The sequence below is a fragment of the Capsicum annuum genome, chromosome 6 (assembly GCF_002878395.1).
Source record: "Capsicum annuum cultivar UCD-10X-F1 chromosome 6, UCD10Xv1.1, whole genome shotgun sequence".
In the NCBI taxonomy this organism is placed as follows: domain Eukaryota; kingdom Viridiplantae; phylum Streptophyta; class Magnoliopsida; order Solanales; family Solanaceae; genus Capsicum; species Capsicum annuum.
In genome coordinates, this window is record NC_061116.1 from 179,232,843 (window position 1) to 179,251,163 (window position 18,321).

The window sequence follows — 18,321 nt, forward strand, 5'->3', positions numbered from 1 at the left end:
GATAGATCGAATAACGCGCACCATGTGCTTCTGCCATAATCCGCTATCTCAAATCATCAACACATGGTACACACTATCTACTCCGGTATCTCAATACACATCTCCCCCTTGGGAGAAAACCTCTACCTTTTGGTCTTTAATTGAACCCTTCAGTTTGACTAAACTAGGATCCCAATCCTGTTTCTCTTTCACTTTGAAAACTAGAGAGGATTCTGAACTACTCTAAACCTAAACATGCCCTTTAACTGAGTCAACCAACCCATACCCAATCTAGGCAACTGGTGAACTTCCTGAACTATCTCTTTCTTATCATTTTCCACATGAGCAACACTACCCATAGACAATCTACTAAGAGCGTCTGGCACTACATTGGCCTTTCCCAGATGATACAACACTCTAATATCATAATACTTCAAAAATTCTAACCACCTTCTCTGATGAAGATTTAAATCCCTCTAAGTGAACACATACTGCAAACTTTTGTGATCATGGGTAGGGTAGTTCTTTTCATACGGTTTAAGCTGTCTAGAGGCATAGGTTATGACCTTACCTCTCTGTATCAACACAAAATCCAAACCGACTCTAAAGGCATCACAATACACAACAAATCCATCTAAACCATCAGGTAGTGCTAAAATTGGGGCTGATGTGAGTCGAGTCTTCAACTCTTGAAAACTCTTCTCACAGGAATCTAACCACTGAAACTTAACTTTCTTCTGAGTCAATTTGGTCATAGGAGATGCAATAGATGAAAACCCCTCAACAAACCATCTATATAGCCAGCTAAACCCAAGAAACTTGTAATATCTAATGGAGAGATAGGACTAGGCCAGTTTCTCACTGCTTTGGTCTTTTAGGGATCAACTCTAATGCCATCACTGAAAATAATATAATCGAGGAAAGCTACTGAGCTTAGCCAAAATTCACATTTGCTGAATTTGGCGATCAATTGATGATCTCTAAGAGTTTGTAACACAATTCTAAGATGGTCTGCATCGTTATCCTCACTACGAGAATAAACAAGGATATCATTGATAAAGACTATGACAAACATATCGAGGTACTATTTGAACACATGGTTCATTAAGTTCATGAAGGCCACTAGGGCATTTGTTAGCTAGAAGGACATAACTACAAAGTCCAAATAACCATAACGGGTTCTGAAAACTGTCTTTGGAATATCACATTCCCTTACTCTAAGCTGACGATAGCTGGATCTAAGGTCTATCTTGGAGAAATAACTTGCACCTTGGAGTTGATCGAATAAATCATCGAGTCTAGGAAGAGTATATTTGTTTTTTACTGTGACTTTATTTAGCTGATGATAGTCAATGCACATTCGCAAAGAACCATCTTTCTTTTGCATGAATAGGATGGGAGCACCCATAGAGATATACTTGGCCTTATGAAACCTTTATCTAATAGGTCTTTAAGTTTCTCTTTCAACTCTCTAAGCTTGGCAGGAGCCATACGATATTGAGGAATAGAGATAGGCTGAGTATCTAGGAAAAGGTCAATACCGAATTCTATTTCCCTATCAGTAGGTACCCCTGGAAAATCTTTGGGAAAGACATCAGGAAACTCATTGACTATACTGACAGACTAAACTGTTGAAGTCTCCAACTTAGTGTATTTTACTCAAACTAAATAATAGATACACCCTTTAGATATCAACTTTCTATTTTTAAGGTAGGCTATAAAATATCTTATTAGAAACATTGAATTACCTTCCCACTCAAAGACTGGCTCATCTAGAAACTGAAACTTCACCACTCAGGTGCGACAATCTATAGATGCATAATAAGAATGGAGCCAATCATACTAAGAATAAAGTCAAAGTCAACCATGTCTAACTCTATCAAGTCTGCTAATATGATCTTATGAAGAATAGTGATAGGACACTTTCTATAGATCTGTTTGGCAACACCTAAATCATCCACTGGGGTAGAAACTAAGAAGGGCTCAAGGATCTTTTCAGGAACTATTTCAAAATTCACTACAACTAATGGGGTCACATAAGAGAAATTTGACCCAGGGTTTAACAACACATAAACATCAAGATGAAAGACATCAAGTATACCTGTAACAACGTCTGGGGAGCTCTCCTACTCCTGATTGGATGGTAAAGCATAGAAATAATTTTGGTGCTGACTGCCATTGGTATTGGATGATGTGCTCTGAGGAGAAATTGGATGAGCTATACGAGATGGTTCACTAGTAGCCTTAGTTTGGGGATGAACATCCCTGCTTCCTTGCTTAGAATATGTGCACTCCTTGATACTATGGCCCAACTGACCGCATCCAAAGCAACCTTGATGATCCAAAAAGAACACACCAAAATGATTCTTACCATCTCTAGCACATAAAGGATAACTAGGCCTTTCACCCACACTATTCTGAGATTTGGACATAGAAGTCTTACCTCACTATTCCTGCTTAGTTCTGGGTATGAGGGAACTAGCTGAAGATAGCACTGGCAAAAGAAGATGACTCTGAAACTGTAAATGATTTCCCCTGCAGACCTTGACTGACCATAATCAAACTACCCAGTTCTAGCCTTCTTATTACTCCTATCTCTTCCTTTCAACTTTTATACCTCAATTTATTAGGAGTAAGTCATCAATCTAGCAAGATCCATGTCTTCAATAAGCATGGCAGTCCTACACTCCTTGACTACCAAACTAGATACTCTAATAATGAACTTACTCATATTAGATCTAGTGTCATCTATCAACTCAGGAGCATATTTATGTAACAAGTTGAACTTAAGGCAGTACTCCTTCACTGTCACTGACCCCTGCCTCAGGTTTATGACCTCTTCAATCTTGGCTTTCCATAACTCACAAGAAAAGAACCTACTAGAAAAGTATCCTGAAACACCTATCAACTCATGGGAGCTGCATTCTTGCCCCTGCCTTTCTTCCATATAACAACCCAATCATAAGCAACATCCTTCAGCCTATAAAAAGCCAATTCCACACCCTCCTCTTCAGTAATATGTATAACTTGGGTTCTTTTTTTCACCCCATCACGATATAAATATGGGTCCTCACCTACCTTCAACCCAAAGAATTCAGGCGGATTCATTCTCATGAAGTCATAAAGTTTAGCTGTAGCTAAATCACCTTCTTGCTGATATAAAACTATAGCCTAATTATTAGCCTAAACATTAACAGTCACAGCTTGAGCTAAATCCTGAAAGCCATCTCAAAATTTGGCATAAGACACATTCTCATTCAGAGGATCAACAGGCTGGGGTGGCTGGTTATTATTCCTACGGGCATTAGCTCTTAGAGAAGGCATATTCTATCACAAAAGTGCACAAGCTAATAGCAGATAGAGATAATTGTAAGCACAATGGAATATGAAAGAAAGAGATGATTTCCTAAAAATATCTCATAGCCTCTTACTCATAAATGTGGTGCGCTTCACAACCATGATCATGACTCTATATAACGTGCCTTGTCTAACTCCGTAGGACTCTTTAAACCTTAGGCTCTGCTACTAATTTTGTAATCCCCAGAAACCTGGTCCCAAGATGTCACATGATGCTCAAGACTATGAGTAGTCTCAAGCTAACCCTATAAGCCTGCTACTAAGTCTATAACTCATACTAAAGCAATTTAATCAGATAGAAATGCTAAAATACTAAATATTATCAAAACTGTCTGAGATCAACTGAATATACTGTCTGGATAACTACTACTAAAAGTCTGAATATAATAGCTAGTAGTCCAAAAAGCCTCTACTACTAAAAAATTAGAGAGCCATTGGGACAAACCCCCAACTGACTCAGACTAAACTGAAAGCAGCTACTCAAATACTATGAAAGCTGGAAGTTTGGATAAATGGGCCCTTAAACCATGAGGACTCACCAACTATCAGGATGTAGATAGAGATGCTCAAAATAGCTCACACTGCTGAAACTGAGCACCTGAACCTACGTTATGAGATAATGTAGCACATAGATGTATATATGGATCAGTACTTTGGTGATGTACTGAGTACATTGGGGTGAATGCATAAGTAAAAGTAATAACTCAATATTATTAAAATTCATAGAATATGCATACTGTAAGTAATGACTCACACTGCTCGAATAACTGAAAGCTAAAAATCATAAATCACGAATGATAAAACATACTGCATAAATCTGGTGAGCCATCACATTTAAAGTCTACAAGTTTTTTTTAAGCTGTATTGTGCTAAAAATTGTTCTATTATTCTTTACTATTAGGGAGGTTCTCTTAACTTACATAAACCCTGTGAGGTATCATGGAGTCTAATGTCTCGTTCCCCTAAGGGGAAAACCTCATGTTGGGGAGAGGTGTCATAATCTTGCCAAGGAGTATAACCTGAGCAAAGTGATCACATCTGTAACTGTCATCCATATAAAAATGGGAATGCTGAATCTGTATCTACATTGGCTCGTAGTTCTAAGAAAGTAGGATGTGCTAAAACCATACTTTCTGCTCGGTGCTAAATACTACTCCCTTTAATATGTATGCTCATTCTGTAGGAAATCCACTTTAAAAAGTCATAATATTTCATACTGAAAGATAACTGTGTATCTATTCATCCAAAACTGAATTTAAGCTGTAAAGTGAATATTATATCTTAGCAAAAGATCAAATCTTTATTTAAAGCTGTCTAAAAACATATCATGGGATTCTTAAAAGTATAATCATTCTTGAAATAGCAATATTCAACTACGGCTTGATAACCCATGCTTCAAATTCATGTCAAAACTTTAGAAAGTTCATACTTGATAATGTAAATATTCATAATTCAATTTATAATTTGGAAAATATAGTCATACGCATCAATTTATAAAAGTAGACATGTAATTTAACATCAAAAACAATTAAAACATCATAGTCTTCAAATAGCAATAAATGGGTATGAACCCTAAATTGAAATTCATGTAAAGTCATGTAAATTTGTAATTTAAAACTAGTTTTGGGCACAAGGCTGAAAGATTTATCCTTGTTCAAAACCCCACATACCTTAATTGATGAAATTGAATAAAAAGCTTGATCTTGAATTCCTAATTGTACTTTTGAAGATGACCTCTTGAAGTTCTTGGACTAAAAATCTTTAATTTTGAGCTATCATGAAAAAGAATGGAGGAAATTTGATTTCTTAGAGGTTAAGTTTTGAAGTTTAGGGTTTTCTTGAGAGAGGATTGATGAAAAGTTAGCTTAGAATGCTTGGAATAGGTTTGATTTTGTGTAATTTATGACTTGGGGGCTTGGGAATTGACTAAATTACCCTTTTAAAATTTAACTTGGAAACTGGAAAAATTCTGATTTGGCCATCTACCATGACGCGCCACTATCGCGGTGATTTACTGGAAAAGGGACGAGCCCAGTTTTACCCATCAACGCGATGTGGGGCTATCGCGTTGGGCTACTGGAAAAGGGAGGAGTCCTATTTTGGCCATTGTTGTGACTCACCTGTGTCACCTCACTGGAAAAAAAACAAGTGGGAACTAGACTTTTACCGCAATGTGACATAATCAAGGTACTCCATTAGATTTTAACAATTGCAAAATTGTCCTTCACCACGACGCAGTGCCTGTCAAAATGCCATACTGTTTTACTAAAAATGTCATAACTTCTTAATCGAGTATCAGATTAAGGAAAAATTGGTATCATCGGAAAGCTGAGTCAATTACCTACACATTGGTGGGTCTAGATCTTGAAAATTCTACATGTACCTAGATTTATTCATTTTTTAAGATAATCCATGGAATTCTAGAAGATAAATTTAGCTAGGAAAAGTATGGGGTATTGTGGTGTTTTAGAAGTTATTGAATTTTTTTGTGTGTTAATGACACTCTAAAGGGGTAATAAGACGTGGGTTTAATTCGGGTGATAGGGGAAATGGCCAGAATGCCCTTAACTTAAAAATTGAAAAAATGTCGTCTCTGAATATGGGTCAACCCTTTGACTTGTAGCTACTCCTTACGGCTTGTCACCACGATTAGTAACCAAGGAAGTACCACCAAGGTAATACGCTGCTGACCTTATAACTTAGCTACATCAATCATAATAGGACCCTACGACTCATGGGTCCCAGTCATAATAAACACAAAACCCATTTAGGTATACACTGGACTCCTTATGATTTACATCCCAAGACTCATAACAAAATCCTTACGGCTCGTAGTGAGCCACTCGTACTCAGAGCAGAATCATATCACAAACTTACATAATTTGGCTATGATTTGTCATGAGTCTTTACGACCAGTACCCTCAATTCGTAACCAGGATAGTAACTTGAACACCACTTTTTGGACACATTATGACTAGGGTCACATGACCCATCAAGACATCCTACGAATCGTAGGGTGAGTCCTATTCAAGGCAGGGAGCTTAGAACTCAAAAAGTTTCAAGGACAAAAAACCCGAGGCATTATAATCAATGATTCTACTTTTTTGACATCATGAACTCTTTAATTTTGATATATAATTTCATGAACTTTTTGTGTAATTCTATGGTATCTTTAGATAGGAACTGAAAAGAAAAGGAAATAAAGAAAGGCCCTTATGAAAATGATCCAAAACAAAATATTTGATGAAGGAAAGAAATGGAGGCCCTTATGAAGATGATTAAAAACAAAATATTTGATGTAGACTTTGAAGAAGAAAGGGAAAAATGTCAACACAACACTATTGAAAAGACAAATGTTGATAAAGAACATAAAAAAGATACCAATGCCAATTAATTTGTAACTGTACATTTTACAGACTTAAATTAATTTAATATTTTTTCCATTTTAGATGATGGATATTACTAATTAGGATAAATGGAAAGATAGAAATGATAGAGACGTCCTATAAATAAATCAGTAAGTATTGTCTCATTTAGACATAATTTGTTTTATTTTTTTAAAAAATATTTTCAAAATAATTTTTAGGTTATACATTAGGATGAGTTGGTAAAGCTAAAAAGTTGGTCCAGATATTACATTTTCCAATATCACTTAATTTATGTCAAAACTCCTACTTAACATATAAATATCTTTTTCTACAAGTGTTGGGAGTTGCTATTACCAAATTAAGAACTTCATATAGAGAAAGTTGTTAATCATAGAGCAACTGTAGACAACATCAAAGACAATTTTGGGATCTATTTATGTTGTGGATCTAAACGGGCTCTTGAATCAACTGAAGTAGGTGTATTTTTTCTCATCCTTCTCCTACTTAAGAAACCTTCATAGAATTTACATTCCATATCATCATCAACTTCTTATTCTTAGAATCAATGTGTATACAGTCTATTAACAAAGATGTCGGGACCTCTCATCAATAACATGATGGTATACGAATCCCATCACAAAACAATTGCAAAAGGTATATCATAAAACTTAAAACAAAACAATTTCTCTTCTCATGCCTGCAGTGAGTTCATACCATATTGTTTGTGCAGTTTATCAATAAAGATATTGGGACTTCTAATCAATAAGATATTATTACACAAGAAAAACTTACGAAGCTACAAATAGAACTTAAGTTTTTCCTATCTAACTATGTTGACAATAGACTTATTTTATGCTCTATACATTATTCCTCCACATTTTACAGCTTTTCTACTTCTCTAGAGGTAGTGGTATGGACTGCATACATTTTACCCTCTCCAAACCTCACTATGTGGGAATAGACTAAGTTTGTTGTTGTATGCATTATTTCTCCAGGTTTCAGGAAATTTTCCCCACTGGGCTCAAATCTTCATCTAATGGGAAAATGTCAGCAAGTGCTTTCATGGAGACTACACTAGAGTAAAATAATATAATACAATAGATGTAAATATTAGTTAAAAAATAAATAAAATAAGTAGCCTCTATAGTGCCAATAGTTAGGATATACTATAAATAATGTGTTTTGATATAGTATTATTTATTGAACGATAACTTATTTAATGATTTATTCAATTCAATAAATTGTTACATTAAATAGATCATTGACATATATGTGTCCCCAATTATATAGTAGATGAGTTGGTGTAATGCCCCGAGTATGCACCCCGGACATCACACGGTGCTAATGACCCCAAAAAATCACAAGATAACCCATGACTGGTACCTGCTGTGAGCACTGAATAGTAATACTGAAAGCATATGCGAAAATAATCTAAAAATTCCATAAGGTTCATAAACTGAAAATAAAATATTGAATATTGATGGTAATACTGAGTATAACTGATAACAACATCTGAAAAACTGAATAACTGACTGAGCTAGTCTGAAATCCTCTAACTGTCTGAATATGAAGTTGATGGTACAAGTCCCCAACTAACCCCGATTGAATTGACAGCTGACCAGCTGAAGTAATGATATAAATAACTCTGTCCTCAAAATATGAGGAATCACCAATATATCTTCTGCTGATAGCTTGAGCTTCTAAGTACGGTTAGGAACCTAAGCATTCGAACCTATGATATGAGACATCATAGTGCAAAGAAAGAGTATATATCAGTACGTGGAATGTACTAGTATGCTAAGTGAGGTAGGCTAATGATACATGGGTTTATATGCATGAGATGATAACTACCTAAATGAACATCATGAAGTAACTGAAAGAGTATACATGCAAAATTATAATTGTTGAACATACTGAACATACGATACTATGTAAAACTATTACTGTTGAACATACTAATCATATGATACTGCGCATGTAATTTTTCATCATGTATCTAAGATTTATGCTAAAACTAAATACAAAATTTTGATGGCTATATAACTGATAACTGGTAGCCATTGCTCTGTAGAACTGTCTGAGTTTGTGACAAAATACTAAGACAAAAACTGTAACTGTAGGAGTGTCCATCTAACTGACATACCCCGATATAGACTGATTTGGGGTCCAAACTATGAACCCAGTTGGAAGGGTGTTAGCACCTTTCCACCGGATACTAACAAAGCTGGGCCAACCTTAATCTGACAGGAAGACTCATTAAATATGTATATATGATAGCGACAACCCTAGTCTAGCAGGAGGATGACTTACCTGTTCTGGCTACATAGTTCTGTAATGTAAGGATTGCTACTAAGGGTCAAATCCTCTGTGGTAGGAATGACCCCATCTCTGGGTTTGCTCGGTGCTGAATTCTACTCTCAACTGAATGGACATTGAACTGATTACTAGACTGTACTAGGCTTGACTGAACTGATATTGGTCATATTGACTGACTGAAATGGACTGAGTTTAGTGAATTTTGTTAACTTGATTGAGTACTACTGTTCTTAACCTTTATAGGGACTATTCTATGGCTACTTAAACTAAGTAAACAACTAGTTTTTGGGTAATAAATACCCCTAGGACTCGATAGCATCAATAATAGTAAGACATAGCAATTCTTGAAAATATAACGATAGTCAATTGTTCACAATGCAATCACTGAGACATTTCATCAAATACTTAGAAGTCATGAAATTGTACATGAATGAGAACATATGCTAACTTATCCTAATTATACTATTTAATTCACATAGCCGTTCTATCAAACACGTGCAAGGCATAGCTTTAACATGGAAGTAGTTAAACATGTAGTAATAGCTTGAGCTCAATACTAAGATCACCAATGGATCACAAACGCACAATTAATTCACTTAGGAATTTTTCCAAACACTTAGGAGGAATAACTTGTACTTGGGCATGAACAATATGCCAATGCATCACGACTACAACAACCAATTCACAATTCATGGGTTTTGATATGGGAATTACATCTGTCACATGGATGCTATCTTATATTCATGAAACTTGAAATTAGTTCTTGAATTGAAACCCATACAATCACATAAACATGAATACAATCCAATTTATGTGTAAAAACCCAAAAATAGACCCTGGTCGCGACACGATGCTTACGATCGCAAAAGACCACAAGCTAACCAATGACTAGTACCTACCGTGTGCACTAAATAAAATGTCAAGGAAAATATATACGAAATTTAATTGAAATGCCATAAGATTTAAAATACAAAAATCAATACTTAGTGAAACTACTGAAAAGGCTGATAATAACAACTGAAAACTGACTGACTATCTGTACTCTCTTGAAAGTCTCTAACTGAATAACTGAGTAGTTGATGGGAAAAAACCCCAACTAACTTTGACTATCTGCTAAAATATAAAAAAACTAAAATAACATAACTGGTCCTCGGAACATGAGGACTCACCACTACTGCTGCTATCGGTGCATTGGGATAGGTAGGTACGATCGAGAACCTGAGTGTTCCAACATATGATATGAAACATCATAGCCCAAGAAATGAGTATGCAATCAGTACTTTGAATGTATTGGTATGCTAAATGAGGTAAGGCTGAGATCCACGGGTTTATGTGCATAAATGATAACCAATTCAATGAATAGCATGGGATAACTGAACATGAAAGAATAACTAGCTGAATGATATGAAGTGACTTCGTAAGCATGCATGGAGCAAAGACTATCCGATTAGCATAAGAATACTAAATATAAATGCGTGAAAGCTGTAAAATCTGAGAATGCATGACCAAGCATATAATATATTTTTGATATAGTCTGTAACTAAAATACTAAAATCTGATAATTGAATAACTAATAAATTGCATGCTATGGTCGAGCAAAACTGAGTTCTGAACTGAATACTGAAACTGAACTATGAGAAGTATCATCTAACCGACATACCATAGTCTGAGCTGATCAGGGTCCAACCTGTGACCCCATATGGAAGGGTGCTAGTACCGTGCCACGGATACTAATAATGGCTATGAGTCAAACCTATCTGGCAAGCAGACATTTTGTCAACCCTCACTGACAAGAAAACTCATGCGAGATGTGTCAACCCTTATCTGGCAGAAAGATATCTCAACATATGATGGCTACGTAGTTCTATAACTCAGGGATTGCCACGAAGGGTCAAACCTTATACTAACAGGAATGCCCTCATTCCTGGGTTCGCTTGATGTTGAATCTTACTCCCAAATAGACTGACACTGATTATAGGACTAAGCTTGAGGGAATAGTCTTGAATTTCTGAACTGTTCTAAGTTTGACTGATATTATAACTGACTGAACTGATAATGATCATTCATGTCTGAAACTATTCTAAAACTTTTGAGACTGAGTAAACATCTAAATTTTGGGTATTCATAACCCCCAGGACTCGATAACAATAACAACAGGGTCACATGAAAGCTTTGAAACTGTGGAAGGAAATTATTGTTCACAATTATTCACTTAAGCATTTCATCAAATACATGGGGACCAAGACTTTTACATGGGAATACTTCTAGACATGATGAGATAGCACGATCACATGAAAAAATCATAAACTGATGATTTGCTCCGAATTCTCATGAACATAATATGGAGCCAACAATATTTTAAAAAATACTATAATGCATTCCACTTGAAACAATTCATAAATCATAATTTATAAATATGTAATAGGCAGTCATTGTTCGAAACCCAATCATTTAGGCATTTCATCAAACACTTGAAATTCATGGTTTAAACTATGCATGGGAATAGTTTTAAAACTTATAGTAATAGCATGATTTCACTTTTAAGATCACCAATTAGGATTTAAATTCAACAAATAACACCATTCAAACATGTAGGGTTTAATATCACCAATAATTTCATGGAAACATGATTAAAATTTGAAATTCATGTAAGTTCATGGACAAAATTCATAAAATATATAATAAGGTTTGCTTTCAATGAAAATAGATTGTAAACATTATGTATAATCAAAATCCATAAAAGCTTCATGGAGAGAAATCATTATAAACATGTAATTTCATAATTTAAAATATAAAATATGGATTCTTGGACTCTATGGGTGAAAAGGGCCCACGGATGAACATATAACATACCTTAACGCCTTGATCTTGTAATAGAATTCACTTTTCTTGAACGTTCTTGCATTGGGAAATACAATTTCTTGATTATCCAGAATGTAATAGAGTCTTGATGTTCTTGGGAGATGACCTTAAGAAAAACCCTAATCTTTTTCTTGAGGATAAATAGGGTTAAGGGTTTTTAAAAACTTGTTTATGATGGCTAAGTACGTGTTTTTGGGGTGATTTAAGTCATGGGAGATGAGGGAAAAAAACAAAATATCCCTTCGAATCTGAATGGAAATTGCTGAATTTCATGGGTGACGACTTGGGCTAATAAATTGTCACTTAGGTGACAACCCGTCACCCTAGGTAGTCACTTAGAAACTGGAATTATTGTTTTTATGACTAAGGCTGATGACTTGGTCTGATAAGTCATCACATAGGTGATAGCCCGTTAGCTCAGGTCGTCACTTTGTTGACATGCTGGAGTAAAATAGGTATAACTTTTTCCTCCGATATTGGATTAAGGTAAAACCAAGTGCATTGGAAAGAATATTCAAAGATATTTAATCTTATATAAGGTAAGGCATGTCACACATTATGTACAAGGATTAATGGTTATTTAAAGTTGACCCAATATGAAATGTTCGCTAAAACTTAATCAATAAAAGTGTCCTCAACTCATCTTTGAGTTAGGAGATTTTTATGACCTTGATTAATATAAAAGGACATTTTCACACTATATTATTAATCATCACACATATATAGACATAAAATCATTGGATTTTGGTCTGCATACTTCATAACAACGGTTTGAATTCTAGCCAAAAATTGTGAGGTGTTACATTGTGCATGTAAATTGTGAGGCTATTAAATTGAAATTTTAAAAAGGTTCTTGAAATCCAAGGGTGGAAGAAAACCCAAGGATGAACACCTAACATACCTTATTTTCTGAATTTGTGAGAATTAATGGTGAACTCTTGAGGCTTGGACTTGAATTTGATGAACTTAGGGCTTGATCTTGAGAGAATATTGTGCAATAATGAATGAGTTTGCCATATAGGAGGTTGGATTTCGTGTTATGGCTGAATAGTGTAAGGTGAAATGTCTAATTCACCCCTAACAACCCGGATTAAAAATGCTAAACGAGGGCCCATATCACGCTGCAACCCCTGCTTAGGTCAAGCGGCCATCACGGCATGACCCCTGCTTGGGTCAAGCAGCCCTTGCAGCTCGACCTTGAGCCTAGGTCAACTGACCCTCGCGACGTAGCCCTATTGTGACCCCTTGCTATTTTGGACATCCAAACTCACCCTTGCTCTAGTCCAAAAAATTCAAAACTTACCTGAGATGACCTACAAGTGACCCTAATCATGAATCAACTTGGAAATTTATGTTTTAAGGCTGGGAAAGTAGAACTAAAATTAATCAAAGTTTGAAGGCCCTAGAAATGATTAAGTCCTAACACTTAGCTGAATTTTTTTTCTAAGTCAGGGACCTCTTTTAGCATGTTATATAGGACTAAGATAACTAAGACTTTGCATGGTCTTACATTCATCCTCAAATGAGACTAATTAAACTGAGAGGAACTGAGGAACTATACTCATACTGACATACATCACTGAAGTATGACTGAATTCTAGAGACATGACAAATGACTGAACTATTTAATGAATGCATGCATGATATGAGAATATCATACAGCTGTAACTGAGTATGGAATGGAGTAAATCTAAGTAAAACTGTTACCTTAGGTTGAGTCTAAATTTGCAAAGAACAGGAGAGGATACTTGGTTTTCATGTCAACTTCTACTTCCCAAGCAGCTCCCTTAATGGACTGATTCCCGCCAAAGAATTTTGACCAAAGGAACTTCATTGTTCCTTAGTCTACGAATCTGAAGATCAAGGATTTTGACTGGAAATTCCTCATAAGAGAGACTTTTTTAAATACCTACACTCTCTATAGGGACTACAACTTTTGGTTTACCAATGCACTTCTTTAGCAAGGAGACATGAAACACTGGATGCACTGATGCTAAGTCTGCAGGTAACTCAAGCTCATAAGTTACCTTACCAAAATGACTTAGAATCCTATAAGGACAAATATATTGGGGACTAAGCTTCCCCTTCTTTCCAAATATCTTCACTCACTTTATGTGAGTGATTTTCAAATACATATAATCACCAATCTCAAATTCAAGATCTTTTATTCTCACATCTGCATAAGATTTTTGTCGGCTCTAGGCTATTTTAAGCCTCTCTCTGATTAGTTTCACATTCTCTAAAGCATCAAACACTAAGTCAGGCCCCATTACTGTGGCCTTACCTACCTCAAACCAGCCAATGGAAGATCTACATCTTCTCCCATAAAGAGCCTCAAACGGAGCCATCTAAATACTGGAATGATAACTGTTATTATACGCAAAGTCAATCAAAGGCAAGTGATCATCCCAACTACCCTTAAAGTCGACCATACACGCTCTTAAAGTCTAAATGGTCCTTTCTGCTTGACCATTTGTCTGAGGGTGAAAAGTTGTACTGAGGTAAACTTGGGTACCAATACCTTTTTGGAAGGCTTTCAGTAAGTGAGAGTGAACTGCGTACCTCTATATGAAATGATGGACAACGGGACACCGTGCAACCTGACCAACTCTCCAACATAGAGCTTGGCATAATCCTCGACTGATTAAGAGGTATGAACTTGTAAGAAATGAGCTGATTTGGTCATCCTATCCACAATAACCCAAATCGAATCATGTTGTCGACGCATATAAGGCAAACCCATCACAAATCCATGTTCACTTCTTCCCAATTCCAAGTGGGAATAGTGAACTCCTGCATAGACCCACTAGGTTTTTGATGCTCAATTTTAACCTACTGACATGTTGAGCACTTCTACAAGAATTCTCTATCTCACGACATCCACACATGGCATACATAATCTACCATGACAGTGTAATACACCATCTTCCCCTTGGGAGAAAACCTCTACTTTCTGATCTCTGACTGACTCTTTCAGCTTAACTAAACTAGAATCTCTGCCCTATTTTTCTTTTAGGAAAAATGATTTGATAGACACTCGTACTATGTCCGTTTTGTAATATGGACACTTCTACTTACATGTTTGTCATCTGGACCCTTTAACCCACTAAAAACCAATATGTGAAATCTTTTAACCATTAACCAGACCTATATGTCATTGAAATGGCTGACTAGGACGAGGCGCGTGCAGGCACGCACCTAGAATGCCAGTGGGTGTAAGTTTTGGTCAATTATACATTAAAATAATTAAAAAATAAAAATTAATATTAAAATTTTAAAAAATAAAAAGGAGTTTCTTCTCCGTATTCACACAATACACATCACCAATTCTTCTCTCCTCTTTCATATAAATTCTCAATGTCAAACAACCACCGTACTTCCACCACCGATCGCCGAAAACCTAGCCGCCTCCAACGACTAGCTCTGACATCGATACAAATCAATCGATTGGAATGTAGCTATATCGCTTTTATCGCCGTTGATTACTTCTCCCATTGATGATGAAGGTAACCTCAAATTTTCAATTAACGTGTAGCTAATTTGTGTAAAAATAGTAATAAGAAAGAGGAGGTGGTGAAGAAAGAGGTGGTGTTTAAGAAGTGGCAACATCCAGTGGGGCCGTATTGTCATGAACTAGCTGCTGCAACACCGTTGATTCAGTTTGCTTGTAGTGGTGCAACTGCTAATAGAAGGTGAAATTTATTTATAGAAGATATAGAAAGATCGACGATGAATCATAGTACTAAAGTTTAGATGTTGAAATAGACAGAGATCTCTGATTGATTGATGAAGCTTTTTTATAAGCTAATTGTTGATAGTTTTTGAATTAGGTTAGAGAACTTTGAATAATTAGAGATGGATTATTAACAAGTTATGAATACTGATTTGAAGGAAAAGTTATGCCTCTTTCCCTAATTTTTTTTCATATTTTCCATTGTTTTTCTTTATGCCTGTCACATGTTCATTTGAACATACAAATCTTAGGATTTAATTTGTGAGCAAAAATAAAAATGTGATTATTTAAATTTTTCTACAATTTATAAAAAAAATTATCTAAATAAATTTATTTGTAATATTTAATTTCTTGTATAGAATTTTAAAAATGACATGGAACTTAATGTAATACTTGAAAATGACGTGGAAGCTTGCATGGCAGATGTGGAAGCTGAAATGGCAGTTGACATGGGCGAGTGTGTTACAATCACCAAAAAAATGTTTAAAATGTTGCTTTATGGTGGGTTCAAGGGTTTAGATGACAAACATGTAAGTAGGAGTATCCATATTACAAAACGGACATAGTACAAGGGTCCATCGAGTCATTTTGTCTTTCTTTTACTTCGAAAACCAAAGATAATTCTAAACCATTCTGCACCCAAACACTACCCTCATCTGAATCAACCAAACGTACACCTATCTTGGCAAGCTGATGAACTTCCTAAACTAACTTCTTCTTACCACCCTCAACGTGAGTAACACGACCCATGAACAACCTACTGAGGGCATTTACCACTACATTGGCCTTGCTTGAATGATACAAAACACTCATGTCATAGTCTTTCAACAACTCTAACCACCTTCTCTAACGTAAGTTTAAGTCTTTCTAATAAAATACATACTGTAGGATCTTATGGTATGTGAATACACCAACATGCACCCCATACAAATAGTGCCTCTAAATCATTAAGGCAAAACACAATAGCTGCTAACTCGAGATCATGGGTGGGATAATTTTTTTCATGGGGCTTAAGCTGTTTGTAGGCATAGGCTATAACCTCCCCTTTATGTATCAAAACATATCCCAAACCAAATCAAAAGCATCACAATAAACCATAAATTCGTTTGAACCTTCAAGCAAAGTCAAAACTGGGGTTGTAGTGAGTCGAGTCTTCAACTACCAAAAACTCTTCTCACAAGAATTTGACCACTAGAACTTACTTTATTCTGAGTTAATCTGTACATAGGGGATGAAATAGATAAAATCCATCAAAAACCCATCGGTAATAACCATCCAAACCCAAGAAAAACCTGATATCTGACGGAGAGATGGGTCTGGTCCAGTTTCTCACTGCTTCGGTCTTTGGAGGATCAACTCTAATGCCATCACCGAAAACTATATAACCAAGGATAGCTACTGATCTTAGCAAAAATTCACATTTACTGAATTTAGTAAAAACTGATGGGCTCTGAGGGTCTGTAATAATATTCTGAGATGGTTTGAGTGATTATTTTCACTGTGGGAGTAGACAATAATATCATCGATAAAGCCTATGATGAACATGTCCAAGTACTTCTTGAACACGTGGTTCATCAAGTCCACGTAAGCTATTGGGCCATTGCTAAGATCAAACGACCTGACTAGGAATTCAAAGTGACAATACCAAGTTCTGAAAGCTGTTTCCAAAATGTCACATTCTCTAACTTTGAGATGATGATAGCCTGATCTGAGGTATATCTTAGAAAAGTAATTGGTACCCTGAAGTTGGCAAAATAAGTCATCGATTCTAGGTAGTGGGTACTTACTTTTTTTTGTAACTTTGTTCAATTGACGATATTCAATATAGATTCTAAGAGAACCGTCTTTCTTCCGCACGAATAGAACTGGTGCACCCTAAGGAGACACGATGGTCCTGATGAATCCCTTATCTAGGAGATCTTTCAACTACTCTTTTAAATCTCTAAGTTCTGATGGAGCCATTTTGTAAGGCATACTAGAGAAGGGCTGAGTATCAAGGAGAAGGTCTATTCTGAAGTCAATTTCCCTTTCGGGAGAAACTCCAAGAAGATCTTCGGGAAACACATTTGGAAATTCACTTACAACTAGAACTGACTCAAGACTAGGAGTCTCAAAACTAGAATCCTTAACTCAAACAAGATAATAGACACACCCCTTGGATATTATTTTTCTTGCTATAAAGTTTTAAATAAGTTGACCTTTAAGGGCTGAGGTACTACCCCTCTATTCTAGGAAAGGTTCATTCAAGAATTGGAAATAGACAACTCTATTTCTACAATCAACTAAATCATAGCATAAATAAAGTCAATCCGTGTCGAGAATGACATCAAAATCCATCATATATAAATCTATTAAATCTGCTGAAGTAACTTTCTGAGATACTATAACCGGACATGGCTATGATAGATTTGCCCACTAGGGTAGAGACTGGAAAAAGCTCTGTTAGGATTTTGAGACTGACTCTAAAGTCAACAGTTATATAAGGAGTTACAAAGGATAAAGAATCTCTATGATCTAGCAAAGCATAAACATGTAAATGGTAAACTTGTAACGTACCAGTGACCATATCAGGAGAACTTTCCTAATCCTGTCGGGACTCGAGTGCATAGAGCCTGTTTGGGTGCTACCCACTGGTGGCACTGGAATAGGCACCCTACTAAAATAGGTGACCGACTGAACTGGGGGACGATTATGCTGACTCTGGCA

The 18,321-nt window shown here is 35.9% G+C and overlaps 1 pseudogene; it reads left to right on the forward strand.

Moving 5' to 3' along the window:
* The first annotated feature begins 15,239 nt into the window (after nucleotides 1-15,239).
* On the forward strand, nucleotides 15,240-15,578 carry LOC107874891 (annotated as a pseudogene).
* Nucleotides 15,579-18,321: the final 2,743 nt, after the last annotated feature.